The following is a 21242-nucleotide window of genomic DNA, read 5'->3' as shown; positions in this document are numbered from 1 at the left end:
TGCAGGAGTTAACGTTCAAAGTAAGCAAGATTGTGACTTCTCTGATTTGGACCTCTTTCAAGCATATTTGAAAGGGGAGTATAAAATCGTAGTTTATGAGGAGATTGAAAAGAATAATCGGGAATATATAGTACGTTACCCGGGAGAACATGCAGAAAATAAGATTTTTATCCTGTATCAAAGAGGTAACACTATTGGTCATTTCGAACCCATTCGTAATATTAGAACATTTTCAAGGCACGGAAGTATTATTATTGTTTGGAACCTTATGATGAAAGATATCGGGCACACAAGTGTAAAACTCGTTGTACTTTTTGCGAACATACTCACGAGCGGGACTATACTGCAAATAGAATTAAATGTAATGCATGCAATTGAGAGTTTGCTGAGGGTATATGTTTTAACAACCATGTGACACGTAATAAAGCGGCTAAATCCGTATGTGATAATGTAAAGCTCTGCATCGATTGTGGTATCATCTTTGATAAGAGGGGGCGAAAATCTGAACACATGTGTGGTGCACATTTTTCTTCAACGTGCCGTGCGTATGTTAATACAAATCATACATGTTTTGTTCAGAGACAGCAACCTGTTCATACGAAAAGGTTTATGTACATCACCTATGATGTAGAGACGATGTTGAAGGCACCGAATGAGCGCGGTGAAAGGGAACATGAAGTTGTACTGGTGTGTTGTCATCATGTATGTCACGTCTGTATAAGGAAAGGTATCGATGAGACTTGTAAAACGTGCGGTGACAATATTGGAAATCGTTCGTTTTCTTTTAAGATAATGACGGATTTTATTAACCACGTGTTAGTAGAACGTCCTGTCTTTCAGAAGATCGTGGCCATCGCTTATAATGCATCCAGATACGATGGTCTCTTCTGTCTTAGAACTCTAATAGAAGACCAGCATATTGTACCTAGTGTTCTTATCCAGGGTCAAAAGATTTTTAATATTAACATAGGCAACCGTATCTTTTTTCGCGACTCTCCTTTATATTGGTGTGAAATTACCTAAATTACCGAAAACTTTAGGCCTTAGTGAAAATTTAAAGAAGGGAGATTTCCCATATTTGTTTAATACTGAAGAGAATCAAAATTATGTCGGCCCCTACCCTCCGCTTAAGTACTATGACCCTGAAGGGCGAAGCACAGAAGAAAGAAAACAACTGGAAGCCTGACACCAAGAACGTGCGGAAAGTGGCGAGGAGTTTAACCTGCAGAAGGATATGCTGGCTTATTGTAAAAATGATGTTAGAATTCTAACAGAAGCGGTCATTAAGTTTAGCGATATTATTGAAGAGAAAACGGAGGGTTTGCAATGTTTCATAACATCATCCACCATTGCAAGTCTTGCAATGCGAACATATCGTACCTTGCACTTACCGGAAAATACTATTCCTATCATTCCCGCGTTGGGATTTCATCATAAGACCAAGTATAGTACAAAAGCTATGCAATGGCTTATGTATATGGAAGACCAATTAGGGATAGAAATCCAGCATGCTAGGAGAGGTGGGGAAAAGTATATTGGTAGGTACAAGGTCGATGGATGGCACGAAGGACTCAACGCTGCCTTCGACTATTACGGATGTTATTTCCACGCCTGTCGCCTTTGTTTTCCCTTTAACCGTGACGCGGTTTTGCACGATGCACAAGACTCGTACAATACGATGAAAAAACGATATGAGCAAACCATGCGTCGCCGTAAGTACCTGAAAAGTATAGGTGTAAACCTATATGAAATATGGGAATGTTCTTGGGATAATAAGGTAAAGACGGACAAGGAAGTGCAAAAGTTTGTTCAAGAACGTTGTACTAATCTACCTGATTTTCTTATTCCTAAGAACTGTTACAACGGTGGTCGCACGGAGGTCTTTCGTTCTTACGTCAATTGTACGAGTGATGAGCGTATTTCTTATGCCGATGTAACTAGCCTTTACCCATGGGTAATGGCGCGTAAACCTATGCCGGTTAAATCACCTAAGATTCACACGGGACCGGACTTTCCAGATGTGGAAAGTATTCACGGTGTAGTCAAATGCACAATCGTCCCTGCAAAGGACCTGTATTTTTCGATCTTACCATACGTTGCGGGAGGTCGATTACTTTTCGGGCTTTGCCGCAAATGTATGGAAGAAGAAAACACTAACGAATGTACCCATAGTGACGCTGAGTGTGCTCTCACAGGAACATTTTGCACACCAGAGTTACACGTTGCTCTTAAAAAAGGTTACAAAATAATCGATATACATGAGATATGGGAATTTGAACTCTTATATCCTGAAGAGGGGAATTCAGGTGGGCTGTTCGGGACCTATGTGAATTCCTTCCTTCAGATGAAGCAGGAAGCCTCTGGTTTTCCTGCTTACTGTACCACTGAAGAAGACAAACATAAATATATCGATGAATATTATGCCCAAGAAGGCATACGATTAAATTATGATAATATTAGGATGAAGCTGGGATTGAGGCAATGTGCGAAACTATACCTCAATTCATTGTATGGAAAGTGGGGGAAACGCACAGACATGTCACAGAGTATAATCGTTAGTGATGAAGTACATTTCTTAGGTATTTAACTACGGCAAGGTATGAGCTTGAAAGTGTGGTACCAATTGATGATGACCATCTCATTCTCACATACAGAGACATTGAAAACGAAAACGTTCCGTTAGCGTTTTCCAATGTGATACTAGCCGCATTTATTACTTCGTGGGCTAGACTTAGACTTTACGAACTACTGACGACTGTAGGACCTGACAGAGTAATCTACTGTGACACTGACAGTATCATGTACCTACAGAAAAAAGATGAGGAACCCTTGTTACCGCTCGGAAACTATTTGGGTGATCTAACAAATGAAATTCCTGAAGGTTGGGAGTTTACAACCTTTATTGGTCTAGGCTGTAAAAATTATGCCATGCGGCTAACAAACGCCCAAGGGAATATTCGAGATATATTCAAAATTAGGGGGATAACACTAAATGATAGGACCTCTCAAAAAATTAACTTTGAGAGTTTCTATAAATTAGTGTCTGGACAATTAGAGTCCACAGTAATAGAAAACCCAAATAGCATCGTGCGTAGACCGGGGTTCCGTATCTTTACCTGTAGAGAGACAAAGACACACCGTGAGGTCAACAAAAAACGAAAACGTATTGACGAACCTGACATAACTGACGACACACCGTGAGGTCAACCAAAAACGAAAACGTATTGACGAACCTGACATAACTGACGATGAACAAATACAAAAACGTGCAAGTGTACCTTACGGTTATAGACCCACGAATGAGTGAATGTGAGTTGTATGAATGTCTCTTTTTTTAAACCGTATCGTATGCATACGATACTCGTTCTTAAAATCGATTGTAAAAAAAATATTTATTTTTTAATTTATTTCTAATTTATTTTAATTTATTCCTAATATATTTTAATTTAATCCTAATTTATTTATTTTTTTCATTTCAAGCCTTAATTTTATATCCCAGTGATTCTTTTTTATTGGTTCGTATGCCAGAGCACACTCCTGAGAGCAGCTACGCTGTGATCATTTTATTTGTTCGTTTGCTGTCCAATTTTAGTTGGTACGCTTCTTGTAGAAGCTCATCTTATTTAAATTTTCGTTTCGAAATTCAAGCTTTAATTTTATCTTTTATTCCCTCACATGTATAACATGTTTGAAAAATATGTGAATGTATGAGTGTGAGTGTGTATATAAAGCAGTCTCTATTGTATGCATTCATTTGATTACAAGATGTTAAACTTTCAACATCCCTCTAGTATTTTAATTGCTGGTCCTTCAAGGGCTGGTAAAACTTGTTTTGTAAATCGTTTACTTAATGAATGTGATCAAATGTTTAGTATAAAATTTAATGATATTGTTTGGTGTTATGGTGCAGTAATACCAAAATTAGATACAAATGCAAAAATACGTTTTGTAGAGGGAATACCTGACACGAATAATTTTGAAATTAAAGAAAATTCATTATTAATACTTGATGATTTAATGTCGGAAACTAATGAGGATGTTGCTAATTTATTTACAAAGTATGCTCATCATAAAAAGTTAACTGTAATATTTATTATTCAAAATTTATTTCCAAAAGGAAAACATGCACGTGATATTAGTTTAAATGCACATTATATTATAGTATTTAAAAATCCACGTGATAAATTACAAATACAATATTTAGCAAGGCAAATTATTCCTCGGTATAGTAAAGAAGTCGTGAGTGTGTTCGAAGAAGTAACACGGGAGCCTCACACTTATTTATTATTTGACTTGACTAAAAACAAACGATGCATTGCGAATACGTACAAATATTTTTCCGAATGAAATCATGCATGTGTACGCTAACGTAAAAGACATGCATACAGAAATTTTTGTTTAGTCTGCATCAAGATGTTGTAGGTGAAACAACACTACAGCACACTCCGTGCTCTGTGCAAATGCTAAAATACAAAACGAAAACAAATTTCACAAAATGCTTCAGGGGATCTAATAAGAAAAATATCTCAAGTAGCTAAAAACACAATAAAAGGAAACGTTCCTTTAAATTCTCGTCAGAAGCAACGTTTACGTAGACATAAAAAGATCTTAAGTGCTCTATCTCAGCGGCGAACAGCATTAAATAAAAAGAAGAATTTGTTACTACAAAAAGGTGGTGCGCTTTTACCGTTAATCTTGGGACCACATCTTGCAGCAGTAGGAAGTAGCATTTTCAGTCGTTAAATATGTCAGAATTACGTAAAATGATTTTAGTTCCTGAAAATGCTGTACATGAAATTCAATCAAATCTTAAATCCATAGATTCACATCAGTCACGTTTAGATGAAGAAATGAATAATATCTTAAAACGTCGTGATCTTAGTGTACAACAAAAGTGGAAATTATATCAACAAGCTTTGCATCGTTATTTACAGTATACATCTTCTTCTTCACATAAACCTATTACTTTACCTATCATTCAAGAAGAAGAAGAAGAAAAATTATCATCAAGTTCCAAACAAGATAGCAATACTTCTATTTTACCATTTGTATCAGACATTTTACAATCAGTACCGAAAACACTTCGTAGGAAAACAGATCTATTATTAAAACAGTTGACAAGTTCTGATAAAATTCACTGGGATAAGTCTGGCATTGTACGTATTCAAGGAAAAACAATACCAGGTTCAAATATTATAGATTTAGTAAATGATGTTGTTCGTACAAGAAAATATTCAAGAAATCCTTTAGGTATTCATGAATTTAAAAATTTATTAGAAGATCTTAATGTTCCTAAAGAATTTATTGGTACACCTATTAGCACACCAGCATCAAAAGTGAATAGTAGTAGTAGTAGTAGTAGTAGTAGTAGTAGTAGTAGTAGACAACGTATTCGTAAAGTAAGAAAATCTACTAGTCCTGCAGTAGTTGCTAATTTATTTAAACTTTGGAAAGAATATAGTATGTAAAAATGACAAAATTATCAAAAATATATTATGATTATTCAAATCCTGATTCTTTATCAAGTACTCAAACATTACAACGCAAAACAAAGTTATCTAAAAAGAAAATTAAAAATTGGTTAGCTTCTCAAGATGCTTATACATTACATGCACCAGCTCGTAAAGTTTTTGAACGTAAAAAGTATTATGTTAGTGCACCAAATGAAACATTACAAATGGATTTAGCAGATATGCAAAATATTGCAAAGTATAATAATAATTATAAATATATATTATGTTGTATTGATATTTTTTCACGTTATGCATATTGTGTTCCGTTAAAAACAAAGAAAGGCCCTGAAATGGTAAAAGCAATAAAAAAATTTTTAAAAATTTCAAGTTACCCGTGTTTAACGTACAAACAGATTTAGGCGGTGAATTTTATAATCGTGATGTAAAACAATTGTTTAAAGAATATGAAATTAATCATTATAGTGTTCATTCTGAAATTAAATGAGTGTTAGCAGAACGTTTTATACGTACATTAAAAGAAAGATTGTATCGTTATTTTACTCCAAAGAATACTTATCGTTATATTAATGTATAAGATCAAATTGTAAAAGAAAATATAATCATTCATACCATTCAAGTATTAAAATGGCACCTGCACAAGTAAATGATTCCAATCTGAATCAAGTGTGGGAAACATTATACGAGAATAAAAAGAATATAACATGTAAATTTAGTGCGGGTGATTATGTACGTGTTAGTAAGTATAAACATATATTAGAAAAAGGATATTTACCTAAATGGTCACAAGAAATATTTATTGTTGACAAATGTATTAAGTCAGATCCTGTCACTTACAAATTAAAAGATTGGAACGGTGAAGAAATTAAAGGAATATTCTATGCACAAGAATTACAAAAAGTAATTATAAATTCAAAGAAAACATATCTTATTGAAAAAGTATTAAAACGTAAAAAAGAGTGGATGTATGTAAAATGTTTAGGATATCCATCAAGTATGAATTCGTGAATTAGATCAGATTCTATTCAGTCTGCAAAATGAATTCGAGCTTTACACACGACTTTTACCTTACTCTTCCTTCAAATGCAAGTAGCAATCTTTTTGATAATAATACATCATCATTTCGAGTTAAATTGGCACAGCCTATTGATTTAACTGATGGGGAATGCACTGCTGCATTAACACAAATTAATATTCCGTGGAGTTTTTACAATGTTGGTGAAAATGAAGAAATTATAATTACTAGTGTTATCGATGATAAAGTTGAACGCTACCATGTTCCAATAACACCTGGGTATTATTCATCAATTGAGTCGATTCTACATTAATTCCTGAAAATGTTCGTATGTTACACTATTTACAAAATAAAAATCAAGTTGTTATTAAACATTCTTTAAAATTAGATCAATGTATGATTGGTGTTACACGAGGATTACAACAGATTTTTGGATTTATTAATAAAAATACGCTTGATGTTAAACGTGTTATATACACAAAAGTTAAAAATGTTGATTTAATATTAGCACGTGAAAAAATTTCCATGTGATTTAGATTATAACATTCCCAATACAATTAATGTTTGCATTGATATTGTAAAACAACAACAAAACATAGGTCCATTAGTTCGAAAACTTAGTCTATATAATATACAACACGGTCATGTAAAATCTTTTGTGTTTCACACACCACATTATGTTAAAGTTAAAAAGAAATATTTTGATACAATAGAAGTAAACTTAAAAGATGAACACGCGTTAAAATTACCATTTCATTTTGGAACTTCAAACCTAACACTTCACTTTAAACGAAATTGATTTCTCAAAGTATTGACGATAGTTTTTACATTACATTAGTTTCAAATGCTAGTGCAGATTTATATCCTACAAATAGTCCAACACATTTTATTAATCAATTAAAAAATAATATTCGTTTATCAGAATCCGATTGGCATGTAGGATTAAGTGAAGTACATATCCCATTAACATGTTATAATGTTACCGCGGGTGAAAACGTTGTATGGTACAAATTTAAAAATGCAGAACCTATGAAAAGTAAAATTCTTGTTGGATATTATCCATCCATTCATCATTTACTAGAAGAATTAAACGCAATATCGAGTTTTATAAGATTTAGTTTTTCAAATGTTGTACATGTTGAATGTGATGAACATGTAGAATCAGTTACATTAGCTTTACAATTAGGTTTTTCTGAAAAATCAGATCTTGTAAAAGAATCTCACGGATTCAAACAACCATACATAGATATCGGATATCCACATCAAATTTTTATTTATACAAATATACAATATCAATTTTTAGGTGATAAAAAAGCACCATTATTACGTATAGCAACAATCTCTGATATTAAATACGGAAAAGTTCAAACAATTACATTTGAAGATATTCATTATATGCCACTTGCAAAATTTTTTAATACAATTGAAATACTATTAAAAGATCATGCAGGGCGAAATTTGCCATTTCGTTCTGGGACACTGACCGTAACACTACATTTTAAACGCTCTCCTGCATCTTCTAAATAATAATAATAATAGTAAAATGAGAGCAAGACTTGTTACTTATCATCGTGGGCGCGGAATACCATATTTTTCATGACCTGTATATCAAAGGGGACATGGTATTGGTAGTTTCTTTAAAGGATTATTTCGTTTTGCTTTACCATTTCTTAAACAAGGCGGAAAAACTGTAGGACGTCAAGCATTACAAACCGGTATGCAAGTTGCGGGTGATGTATTAGAAAATCGACCATTTAAAGAATCGGTTCGTGCGCGTGTAAAAGAAGCTGGTAATAGTTTAAAGACAAAAGCAATTAATAAAGTTGGGCAGTTGCTAACTGGTAACGGCAAGAGACGGTCACGCAAGAGGAAAGCTCCGGCAATTGTAAAGTTTGGACCACCAACAAAACGTAAACATATACTCGACATCTTTTCATAATTCCGCTCTTAATTCAAATAGTTTTGAATGTTGTACCAATGAATTTGATTTCTTTTCTATACCAATGACAAAAACAGCTATTGAAGCAACGACAAATGCTGAATATCGTCCTATTTCCACATCAACCTCAGAAGGACCTATTGAATTTGTTATTCCGGGAGAAACAGGTGAATTTATTCATCCTGAATATCTATATCTTTATGTACGTTGTAAAATTACTAAAGCTGATGGTAAAACTTTAGCTAATGATGATATTGTTGCACCCGTAAATAATTTCTTACATTCTTTATTTAGTCAAATTGATATTTCGTTAAATGATAAATTAATTAGTTCTTCATCAGGATATTATCCTTATCGTACATACATTGAAACATTATTAAATTATTCTTATGATGCTTCTCAAACACATTTAGCATGTGCCGTGTGGCATAAAGATACTACAAAAAATTTTAATAAATTAGATAATACAAATGCTGGTTTTCAAAAACATGCTAATATGGTGAAAAATAGTAAATCCTTTGAAATGTATGGACGTCTTCATACTGATATTGTAAGTTTAGATCGTATGCTTCCTAACAAAGTAAGTTTGCGTGTAAAACTACATCGTAGTAAAGATAATTTTTGCTTAATGTCTCCTGAAAATACAAGTTATAAAGTTGCACTTGAGGAAATTATTCTTCATGTACCACGTATTGATGTAGCTGCAGATTTAGCTATGCAATTAAATACACGAATGGGTTCGGAAACAGCCAAGTTACCTCTGACGAGAGTGGAAACAAGATCTTATACTATACCTGCACAAGTAAAGTCTTACAGCATTGATAATCTTTTCCTGGGTAATGTTCCTAAAGGCCTGATTATTGGTTTCATCTCCAACACAGCCTTCAATGGGAAATCACATCTTAATCCCTTTGAATTTCGAAACTTTAACGTTAACAAACTGCAATTACAAGTCGGTTCAAAATCATTTCCTCCCAACCCCCTCACTCCTGATTTTAATAATAATTTATACCTTCTAAGTTACTATACTTTGATTTCAGGTACTGGTATATATTATCAAAATTATTCACATACTGTTACTCTTGATGAGTATCCAAACGGATATGCTCTGTATGCATTTATTCTATCTCCAACAGGAACTTTAGATGATAACACGTGGGATGTAGTACGCGATTCCCCTGTAAATTTAAAAGTATCATTTTCAGAAACTTTAACTGAACCTGTTACATGCATTGTGTACGCACAATTCGATTCTTTAGCACAAGTAGACAAAGACAGAAATATTTATACTGTTAACACCTTCTAATTTATTTAGTTGATTACAATGCGGGTTGTTGTTCACTTCTTGGCGTATCATGATAACGAAGATGACTTTATTATAAAAGAGCTAGCCATTGTAAATCCTGACGTTCCCTTTTTTCAAAATTGGGTTTTTAAACCACCATTTCCTTTAAATAAGTTATCTGAGCCAATCGTAAGTGCAAACAAATATCTAGGTGAGAATGTGTATGGCATTACCTGGCACGAAGGGGATGTAGAATATTCACATCTTAAGGAAATACTTCAAACATATTGTTCAAATACTACAACCATATACACATACTGAATAAATAGAAAGTGTTTTCTTCAAGAAATTCTTCAAAGAGAAGTTACAAATTTGGAAGAAATAAACTGTCCAAAGTATACTGCATTAAGTTTTCACGTTCATCGATGTGCACATAATAAGCATCGTTTCGGACAATATAGGTGTACTGTTCATGAAGCATTACTGTATAGTGAATATGTGAAAGTGTATGATTATGTGTTACATGTGAATAACAGTGATAATTACATACCTACTACAATTGAAAATAATCTTTATCATGTATAGTGATGAATTATTAAAAGTGTTACTAACTGATAAGGTGACTGGTGCAAGTGTTACTGGAATTTACCCTATTGACAAACTCCCTGTAACGGTAAAACCTCCAGCAGCACTTGTGATTAATCTTGATACATCTGATTCTGCTGGTTCCCACTGGGTTGCAGTGTACATCAATAAGAAAAAACATGGGTACTACTTTGATAGTCTTGCTATGGACATTCCCAAGGAAATAAAAAACTTTTTGTCGAAAAATACAAAAATGTACTATACAAATATTCAACAATATCAACATGATAATTCTGTGTTATGTGGCTATTTTGTCTTATATTTTCTGCATCATATTATTCGCACTCAATCATTTGAAAAGTGTTTAAAATTGTTTAACAAGAAAAATTTGAAAAAGAATGATAATATCGTTTATAAACATGTAAACAAATTTTTAAAAAGAAAACACAAATATTTTTTTTTATTTTTTATTTTTATTATTATTATTTTTTTAATTTACATTTTTAATTTATAATAATTTTTTTAAAACTTACACCCATGCATTTTATTTACAATTCCTCATTACAATCTTGATAATGCATTAGTTAATGCTGTTGATCTTTCATATTTCCACCGATAATTCAACTGTTGTGCATTACGATATGCACATCCTGATTTCTTTACAATACTTGTGTGAAAAGAACAACATTCATTAAATGTATTTCCACATAATTCATTTAATGAAGGACAATGTTTTGTTTCTAAATCAATGACATTATCTAATGCAAATATTCTTTTAATCCAAAGAGATTTCTCTAAACCTTTACAATAAAAGGTTGAATTCTTTGCGCATAATTGATATACAAGGTTTCGTATGCATGATACAGTATATCCAGTTTTGCTATTCCATTTCAATCCATGCAAATTTAATGTTAACCAGTCAATTTGTTTTTGACATCCTAGTGATAATAAATTATATTCTACTGGTGATTTTACCAAGCAATGGAAATTTACTGTATCATCGCATGCAGTTAAACAAAACTCACGAATAATAAATTCGTTATCAGACATTTTAAAACCTTGAATATCGATAATATACTGATTTACACATGGTGAAATTTCAATTGTATGAAAAATAAAAAACGGAATTATCTGTCCAACAAATTCTGTATTTTGTAAAAGATCACAAGTTTTATGCATAAAGCATAGAAATGAGATTTCACTATGTTCTTGTTCAAAAACTTCAAAGAGTTCACTAAGAGTTTTGTCAAGAGATAAATACTTCACTGCAAATGACCCAGTATTATGAAAATGTCTACATTCATGAGGAAGATTTAACTTGCATTCCACGCATTCCATTGGATTATTGTTGTGTAAGTATACTTTTATAGTTTTTAATACACAGTTCACATTAATGTTTTCACCAGCATAGCACACATGAAACACTAGCACTATTCGAATACATTTTTTCAATCTGAAATATTCGCTTTCCGTTTATCTTTTCTTATGAAAATCTCTAGTAATTCCGGTAAATAGTCTGTATCACTTAATAATTCCACATAGGCATCATAAAATTTTTCTCTTGTTAATAGTCCGATAATATGCGTGTTTGCGTACAAATAAAACACATCATCTTCAACACTAGGACTTGCTATAATACTCCAAGCGCGGATTTCCAATAATTCTGGACGCATAGTCATACAATCATGAGCAAAATCATGATTAGATCCTGTCGTACATCCCTCACATATTAGTGTTTTATTAAAATTCCATTTTTCAATAGCCTTCTTTATACATTCGCGATCCACTTTTTCACTATTACAACAATCTAAAGCCCAAAATCGTGATGTTCTTGATAATACAACTGGAGATGATGGTGGTGTTGGTGAAACTGTTAGCGCTGGTGAATCTATTGCGTCAAAATCAAATTCTTCATCTGACGATGATTCGTATATTTCTGTTTCAGCATCAGATATTGCTTCAATATTGCTATTGCAAAGATCCTTCTTCTCATACGACTGCATGATGTATCTTTATATATTTTGTCTCTTATAACCTGTATTTAAAGTATTTTCATAACCGCAAGGTAATCACGTGTTCAGCATTCCCAACATTAAAGTTCTTTTCTATTCTTAAATACCATATGGACATGTTTCAACATGCTCACCTACCACGTCCGCAATCTTTCTTTCTTTTGTGTTTTTCACCGACAATGTCTTTTGTTCACCTACCGCGGCACCAAAGTTATTTCTATTAGTCTGGCGGTATTCTGTGATGTTTACCAAACGTGTCAACGGTCTTCCTTTGTATTTGAATTCAAGTTTTAGCAACCCCCTGCAAGCACACATCATCACTCCTACCCAACCGGTTTTCCAAAAGCGCGCGAAAAGTTCAGTTCATGTCTTAAGTTCACCAGCAAAAGACGTACGGAAACCACGCTTTGTATATGTACCAGCATAGTGTATCGTACCGTAGTATACGTATTCCGTACACGAAATTTCTAGTATGCTCACACAGTGTTCGAGTAATAATTACGAGAAAATAAAAGATACGATCCGTCAAATTAAAAAAAGTCCCGCATGAATAAATATTTCCCTCCCATCATACAGCGTTCACCTCCGGAGCTTAGGGGTCCAGGGTTCATTCTCAGTACATATCACATAAACTCTTTACACACTGTCTAAGTGTTCTCAGCTTGCTTAGCAAGCGATCAAATAAGTTGCTACAACTAATTTATTAGGAGAATATCTTTTATTCTCTTACATATTGTTCTTTACACACTGTAAGTGTTCTCAGCTTGCTTAGCAAGCGATCAAATTAAAGTTAACAAATAAAATAATCACCATCCCCTTTAGCCTAACAGGCATAATGATTATATATATTTCTCAATGTGAGTTTCTATTAGTCAAACTCATCTTATTTTTAACAACGAGTTTGTAAAACAAACGAACAAATTATATATATATATATATATATATATATATATATATATATATATATATATATATATATATATCATTGTCAATAATGTAAATATATTCAATATTAATATTATTAATTTAATCACTACTACGGATTATTAATTTAATCATATCAACAGATTTAATTCAAATTCAAATTCAAATTCCATTATTATTATTTTTAAAAATATGCAGTATAGAGTCTGTACAGACACGTATACAGACTCGAAAAAGAGGACACGACCTTTCCAACAATACATACATGTCATCACAGCTAAAAAAAGAAACATAAGAACTTTCCAAACACACGTAATCATGTCATCAACCCGTAATCACCTACCAGACCGTCTGCCAACACACCCATTAAAGGACATGGACTTTCTAAATTAATTATAGTACATAACGGTACCTGGTGAATAGTTTGTCTGTTCCTACTCCCGGGTTCAAATCCCCGCCAGGTTAAAACTTTTCCCAATGTTTCAATTTCAATTTCAATACATACTCAGTGTGACAAGCAAGATTTTCTCCTCTCCAGAAAGAGAAAGATGTTGGAATGAGGGGAATTGCAGAAGGTCTCTCAATGGAGGCAATCATTTACAAAATTATTTCCAGCAGTTGTTTTAGATTTGATATTTTCAGCTATTTTCAAGCATTTCCTGATTCATGCGTTTTCAGTACTTTTATTTCTCTAAACATACAGTATATAAAGAAATAATACATTCCATACACAGCAATATTGAGATTAAGGTATTAATATAATATTGTGGTATATATGAGCAATATTGAGATTAATATTGAGATATATGGTGTTCTTTGGAAAACATGATCCGAACCATAGAGATTCATCTTAGAAAGGAGAACTGTTTCGTTATTCACCTACTTTACATTTTACCTGCATAAACACCTGGATCAGGGCTACCAACTGCTGTCAGTGCCGAGAAAAGTTACGTGTAAGTCGGACTGGTAGGCGTTCCCATAACTGCAAATGACCTAGACCCCAAATAATGGAATTATAACAGTCAGGGGTCCAAGTACTTATGTGCATGACTGTACGCTCATGTATCAAATGCTTGTGAGTCTAATGCTCTACCTACCACTGAAACGCCTCTTCTGTCTGTCTTTGTTTTAGTTTTGCACACCACCTCTATTCTGCTTTTGTCGGTGGTACAATTTGCCGATTTTTCATTAAAGATTCTTCAAAATGTTTAGGAATATCAATAAGCAAAAGTGAAGTGTGATCACTTGCAACAAGTAAAGAAGTTTTAACGAATATATCAATTTATTTCAAGACAGGAAACTACATAAATCCTGCTATCCCTGCTATCAATATTATATAAAAAGGATTGAACGGGTACAAAATAAAGTTTTAAGATGTCTGTTTTATAAAAAACATAAAAGGTCATCGTATCAAGAGAGAATATCGTATAAAACCTGATAGCTTGTGTGATAGGAGGGAATTAATTGATCAAATGTTCTTGTACAAAATAGTTAGTGGTTTGGTCGATAGTCAGGAACTATTACATTCATTAAATTTTAATATTAGGAAGCACAGTCTACAAGTTCGATCACCTTTTCACTGTTGTAATTCTAATACACTCGTACATCAAAACTCGCCAATAGCAAGGATAACTAGAAAGCATAATCTATTAGTGAAAAAATGTTGTGATGTCGACTTTGCAATGAATATTGAACACTATATTAGCATAATAAAAGAATACATTAATAAGTAAAGCAGTACTTTTGTAGCTAATGAGGACCTACTGATTTGCAATGCGATTTGGACCATGTATATTTAGAAACTACAAAACAAATATCAAATACATATGAAATTATATATAGGAATATCTACGGTTTGCACTTTGTTCATGTATTCATTTATTACACATTTATAACAAAATATTGTATTTACTCTTTTACTATGTAATGCGTTGAATGTATGTACTATTTTCTTTCATTATTCTGTATACGTTTGTTACTTTTCTTTTCACTTTGTTTATTCTTTTCTTTTCTCTTCTTTCTTTTTGTTATGTCCGTCTTTATCAGTTTTACTGTGTAATTTTATAAGAAAAATACCTGTAATACCTATTGTAAAGGGAGCAATAGCTCTGTAATAGGTAATAACGATAAATAAATAAATAAATAAATAAATAAATAAAATTTATGCCAAATCTATAAAAGAACTGATAATAATTTACAGCAACTGGGTACCTAAGAAAATGTTACGCCAATTAACTCTTTAATTGGCAAGCATTGATAGCATTACCATTAAAATATTTAGTCTGCTTTTCAGGCCCGTAGCCAGCCCAAAAATTTAGGGGGACCCGGTCGAAGTTAGGGGGGGCCCGAGCCAATCATATTATACTTCATCACCATATTATAGTTCATTTGCAAGCCTACCGTGAAATTTTATGAGGGCCAGCCAAAGTTTAGGGAGGACCTGGCCCCCTTGCCCCCCCCACCTGGATACGGGCCTGCTGCTTTTACGGTTGAACCATGTCTTCCTCATCATAATTTCGTAATCTTTAAAATATTTTTGTAGTTTGGTTACAAAATACAGAATGTTTATTTCAAAGCAATATTGCCATAAAATACGTAGGGTCGTTGACAGCGTCACAAACTGACGTATCTCAGTTTTCTAAACTTTTCAGGAGAGCGATTTTTAGGTTTTTACACAACTTTGAAACGCAAGATCTGTTTTACCCAAAGGAGTGAAAATTTACCAAGTTATAACTTAAATCACAAGAAATCAGTGTAGAAAGTTTTATGAAATTTGTCTGTAAAACCTTGTGGAAAATTTGACGGGAAAAAGATACAATAGTTTGTGACGATGATAATGCTCTCTTGTATGAAAGATACGACGCATATTTTTTATACTGAAAACTACACTAGTAGATGAACAACAGGAATATATTGCACTGTGATTCTTGAGGGTAAAACGAAATTCCAGAGAACACACAAAATACGAAGACATTGGGACAGAGGTGTAAAGTCTCGTAAATAGCTTCTGTTAACATAATGAACGGGTATGTGGGTTATTTTCCCTTGTCAGTTTAACAATGGGTTCAAGTTACGAAAGCACAAAAATACTGCCACACTGCTTAATAGATGTGTTTATAGAAGTGTGGACTGAATCTCCCTCATTTTGTCATGCCGAGATTCAAAGAATCGGACAGAAATTTCTCTGATGTTCTTACGTGTTTGCACCTCATACCGCACCCTGAACTCCTACTAGGTCCATTATGTGTTTCTCTAACTCAATCGTTTCGGATTTTAACGCGCCTGCCCTATAAAGAATTCTAATATTTCATGTTCCAAGTCTCATGTCCATTTTCTTTTGCTGAGGTCGTGCCAAGTTTTCAGTCCTGGTCCGAAGCTTCTGTGAATGTTTCTGAACATGTGTCTTTTCTTTACAGGATGAGGTTGTTAGCTTCACCCAAACCCCCAAGCTGGAGGGCCACTCCTTGTCTGTCCGCGACTGCTTATTCAGTATCTTTGCAGATAACTTCTATATCTAACGGTCTTCTCCTCGATCCGCAGCCTGAGGACACTCCATGCCGTGTAAATACACCCTGTTTCAGAAAGTATATAAGTATTACGAAGAATTATTTTGTCCAAACTGTCGATCGCTGCCCCTCGGCTCGGCTATTGGAGAAAATAATACATAGTCTAGTTTATATTAATAGCCACTAGATGTCAGTTGTCTTCTGCTTTGCTTGGTAACCGTCATATGTTTAAAATGGCTACTCTGCAGCAGAAATCATTTTGTTTTCTCGAGTTTGCGAAGTGTAATTCCTTGATTACAGTGCAAATACGTTTCAGGTTGAGGTATCAAATTGATCTTCCAAAATGGGTGGAACACTCGCAGATGTGTAGATACAGGATGTGTATGTAAATGAAAGAGTCCTGGCCGCACTCGTGTTCCTGAAGAACATGTTGCACGAATTCAAACTGCTTTCCAACGTAGTCCTTCAAAATCACTCGGCGTCCCAGTCAGGAGTTATAAGTGCCGACAACAACAATTTGGCGTGTTTTGAGACGTCGGTTGGTTATGAAGCCGTACAAATTACAGCGGTTACATGCTCTGCGTCCTTATGACAAACGCAAACATGTGGCATTTTGTAACGAGATCCTGGATGCTATTGACAATGATAACAATTTTCCACAACGCATCGTGTTCAGTGATTAAGCGACTTTCCGTGTTAGTGGTCAGGAAACAAACAAAATGTTCGAATTTTGGACCCACAGAATCCACATGCAGTTATTAAACATGTACGAGCTTCGCCCAAAGTCAATGCGTTTTGAGCGATATCCCGATCATCTGTTTACGGCACATTCTTCTTTAATGGAAACACGATTAAGAGTCAGCAGTATCTCGCTACGTTACAAAACTGGTTGTTTCCGAGGCTGCACGAAGACAACTTCATTTTTCAACAAGACAGAGCACCCCTTAACTGGAATCGCCAAGTGCGTGAATATCTGAATGAAACTCTACCGAACCGTTGGATTGGTCGTCAAGAAGCTGGCGACTTAGCATGTCTCAGCTGGCCTCCACGGTCAAAGGATTTGCACTCTGTGACTTCTTCCTGTGGGGTTTCATTAAAGGCAACGTTTATATGCCACCACTCCAACAGGACCTGGAAGAGTTGAAGAACTGGATCCTTACTGCCATAACATCAGTGACGCAGGACATGCTTGCCTGAGTATGAGAGGAATTTGAGTATCGATGTGATATTGTTCATGTCACTGATGGAGGACATATTGAACATCTGTAATTTGAACTTTGAACTGTAATTTGAACTTGAGAGGTTCGTAAATATATGTGTAAAATTTCATATTCGTATGTCTTAAAGTTTAATCAATATACGCATTCGAAATACGTATATTCTTTCTGAAACAGGCTGTATATATACAGAGTGAACCGAAAGTAGGTATACACCCCTGCATTGATCAAGAATAACGTTCTAGCATATAAGTTTATTTGCTTCGGCTCTTCCGAGCTTAAGATATAAGTAAAAATACGTTAAGAACAAATGATAAAGAAACTAAGTCTACCTGATGAATAATAAGAAATGATACAAAAAGCAATGAGTTGGTCAGTATGGGACTGTATACCTACTTTTGGACCACTTTGTATATATAAAAATTGCTTTGAATATAGACTTATCTGTCTAGTTGCGAAAGATTTGTTTCCCATTGTCTTTGCTAAATCTTCATCTACATCAATGCGACGTACGTGAAGAATAACTTCCTCAAGTGCAACTTTATAATATGTGTTTTCAGGAGACATTAAGCAAAAGTTATCTTTACTACGCTGTAATTTTACACGTAAACTTACTTTATTGAGAAGCATACGATCGAAACTTAGAATACCAGTATGAAGACGTCCGTACATTTCAAAAGATTTACTATATTTCGCCTTATTAGCAAGTTTTTGAAAACCTTCATTTGTATTATTTATTAAATTGCTTTGCAGTATCTTTATGCCACATTGCTCATGCTAAATGCGTTTCAGAAGCATCATAAGAATAATTTAATAATGTTTCAATGTATGCATGATAAGAATAAGATCCTGATGAAGAACTAATTAATTTATCATTTACCGAAATATAAATTTGACTAAATAATGAATGTAAGAAATTATTTACTTGCGCAACAGTATCATCATCAGTTAAATTTGTACCATCAGCTTTTGTAATTTTAGAACGTTCATAAAGATATAGATATGCAGGATGAATAAATTCTCCTGTTTCTCCAGTAATAATAAATTCAATAGGTCCTTCTGAGGTTAATGGAGAAATTAGACAATATTCAGCATTTGTAGTTGCTTCAATAACTGTTTGTGTCATTGGTATAGAGAAGAAATCAAATTCATTGGTACAACATTCGGAACTATTTGAATTTAGCAGCACCATCATGGAAAGATATCGTTCATATGTTTACGCACCTTGTTTAAGAAATGGTAATGCAAAACGAAATAACCTTTTGAAGAAACTACCTATAGCGTCTCCCCTTTTGATTTACAGGTCCTGAAAAATATGGTATTCCACGTCCACAGCGACAAGAAACACGTCTTGATCTCATCTTTATTATTATTTAACAGATTGTCCAGTAAAGATAGGATTGAGAAAGGAACAAATTAGTAACAAGCTGAAAATTGGTATGAAAGTAGGGGGATGTGTCAGGAATAACATACTAAAAGTTCCCTAAAATCCCACTGTAGCTTTTCCCGCAATTTTGAAAAATGTCCGCCATCTTTAGACGACGACAAGGAATTTATGGAAATCGTCACCCTTTATGTTTATTCCTCTAGCCGCCGTTCTAATTATCACAAAGCCATGAATCATATATGGTTGAAAAGCTTGAAAGACAGAAAATCTAAGTAAATAACATATATGCCCATCGTGATAAATTTCTAGAAGAAGAGGAAGAAGAAAACAGCTTTTTTATTTTTAAAAAGATATATTTTCAGAAATCATCAGAAGTTTGCAACACTGACAGTTATTGCACACCAACGAAACACCACCAACAGATGTCCTTCATATTTATCTCAATCATAGCCAACAATGACACAAATCGGTGCAAAACAAGCCGAGAAAAAAATATAACTTATGTTACTTTCTGAAAAATTTCGGGACAAAACGTGATTTTCGCAATAAATTCTTTAAAACTTGCAACACTGACAATTATCGTATGTTAACAAAATTCAGTTACCGTTTCCACTATCATCATTATTAATTTACTCTTAAAATGGCCAACGTTTTTCCCAATGGAGTAAGCTTTTATGATACATAGTTTTACATCACTTAAATATAGAGATGCAAAAAAGCCGGCTTTTTTGAATCGATGTTTTCTTTTCACATAAAAAGACGGCTTTTTTGGGAAAAAAACGAGAATTTTGGAAATTTTGGCTTTTTTCATTTTCATGATTTTTCTATTTAAATAACTTTCTTATAGTATATTCTATAGTTAGATAAGAATTCCATAACCTAATGCCATATTTCGCTCTAAAATTCACCATCAAGATGGATGGATCACGTGTTTTACGAATTAAAGCTAACATGAAGAATGTAGTATTTGAGGGCAATTTTAGAGGCTATTTAACTTTATTTTAACTTTTGAGTTATCGACATTTTTTTGTTCTCGGGATCATTTCAGTTTGTCGTCTGTGTTTTATTTCTTAGAGTTTAGTACTCTAGCTTCTAGCGCAAAAATTAAACTTACGTTTTTCTATATATCTGTCAAAGCGTACGTTTTTCAATATATCCGCCTAACCGTACTTCCACATTTCTGTTATACTGTAGCTGTGCAACGATTTAGCAATAATTTTCCGGATACAACCTTGAACACTAATTTATACAAATAATCAGTAGCGGATATAGAAACGTACTTTGGGACGGGTTTCTCTGATTGTTTCATTTTCTAAAATATCCTAATTTTATTTGGGTGGAGCTTGAAGTTTATGAGTACAGGCATAACAAATACTGTATTTCGTTTCGTTTATATATTTAGCGATAATCTTCCGGATACAACTTTGAAGATCATTTTATACTGAGAATCAGTGGCGGATTTAGAAAAGTATTTTGGGAGGTTATTTTTCTTACTAATGTTTAATTTTTCTAAACATTTGTAATTTTTATTTGACGGGAGCTTAAAGTTTATGAGTAAAGGCATAACTAATAGATATTTCGTTTGTTTTACACATTCCGTAATTTTGGGGAACAGGCTTCAGTCCGAAAGACCGCTCCCCTAACCGTCGGAAAACCGTCAATGCTGGTATAACCTGACCAGGATATTAGTGCGGTTTTTCGAGGAGGTCGCTGCTGTTGTGTTTACATCAGTTTCTAGGTAAGCACGGTGGGACAGGGGAGAAGAGAGCGTCACTCTGCAGTGTATCCAACGATTTCTAAAAGTTGCAGTTTACATGTTATAGGTAGCCTAATCTGTTTCCCTTAATAAGAACGCTATAAATTATATAGTTGTTATTGAATGCAGGAATGGTTATTCCTGT

Source organism: Thermobia domestica, chromosome 12 (assembly GCF_964235325.1).
Source record: "Thermobia domestica chromosome 12, izTheDome1.hap1.1, whole genome shotgun sequence".
Lineage (NCBI taxonomy): Eukaryota > Metazoa > Arthropoda > Insecta > Zygentoma > Lepismatidae > Thermobia > Thermobia domestica.
Note: the sequence above shows the minus strand (reverse complement) of the source record.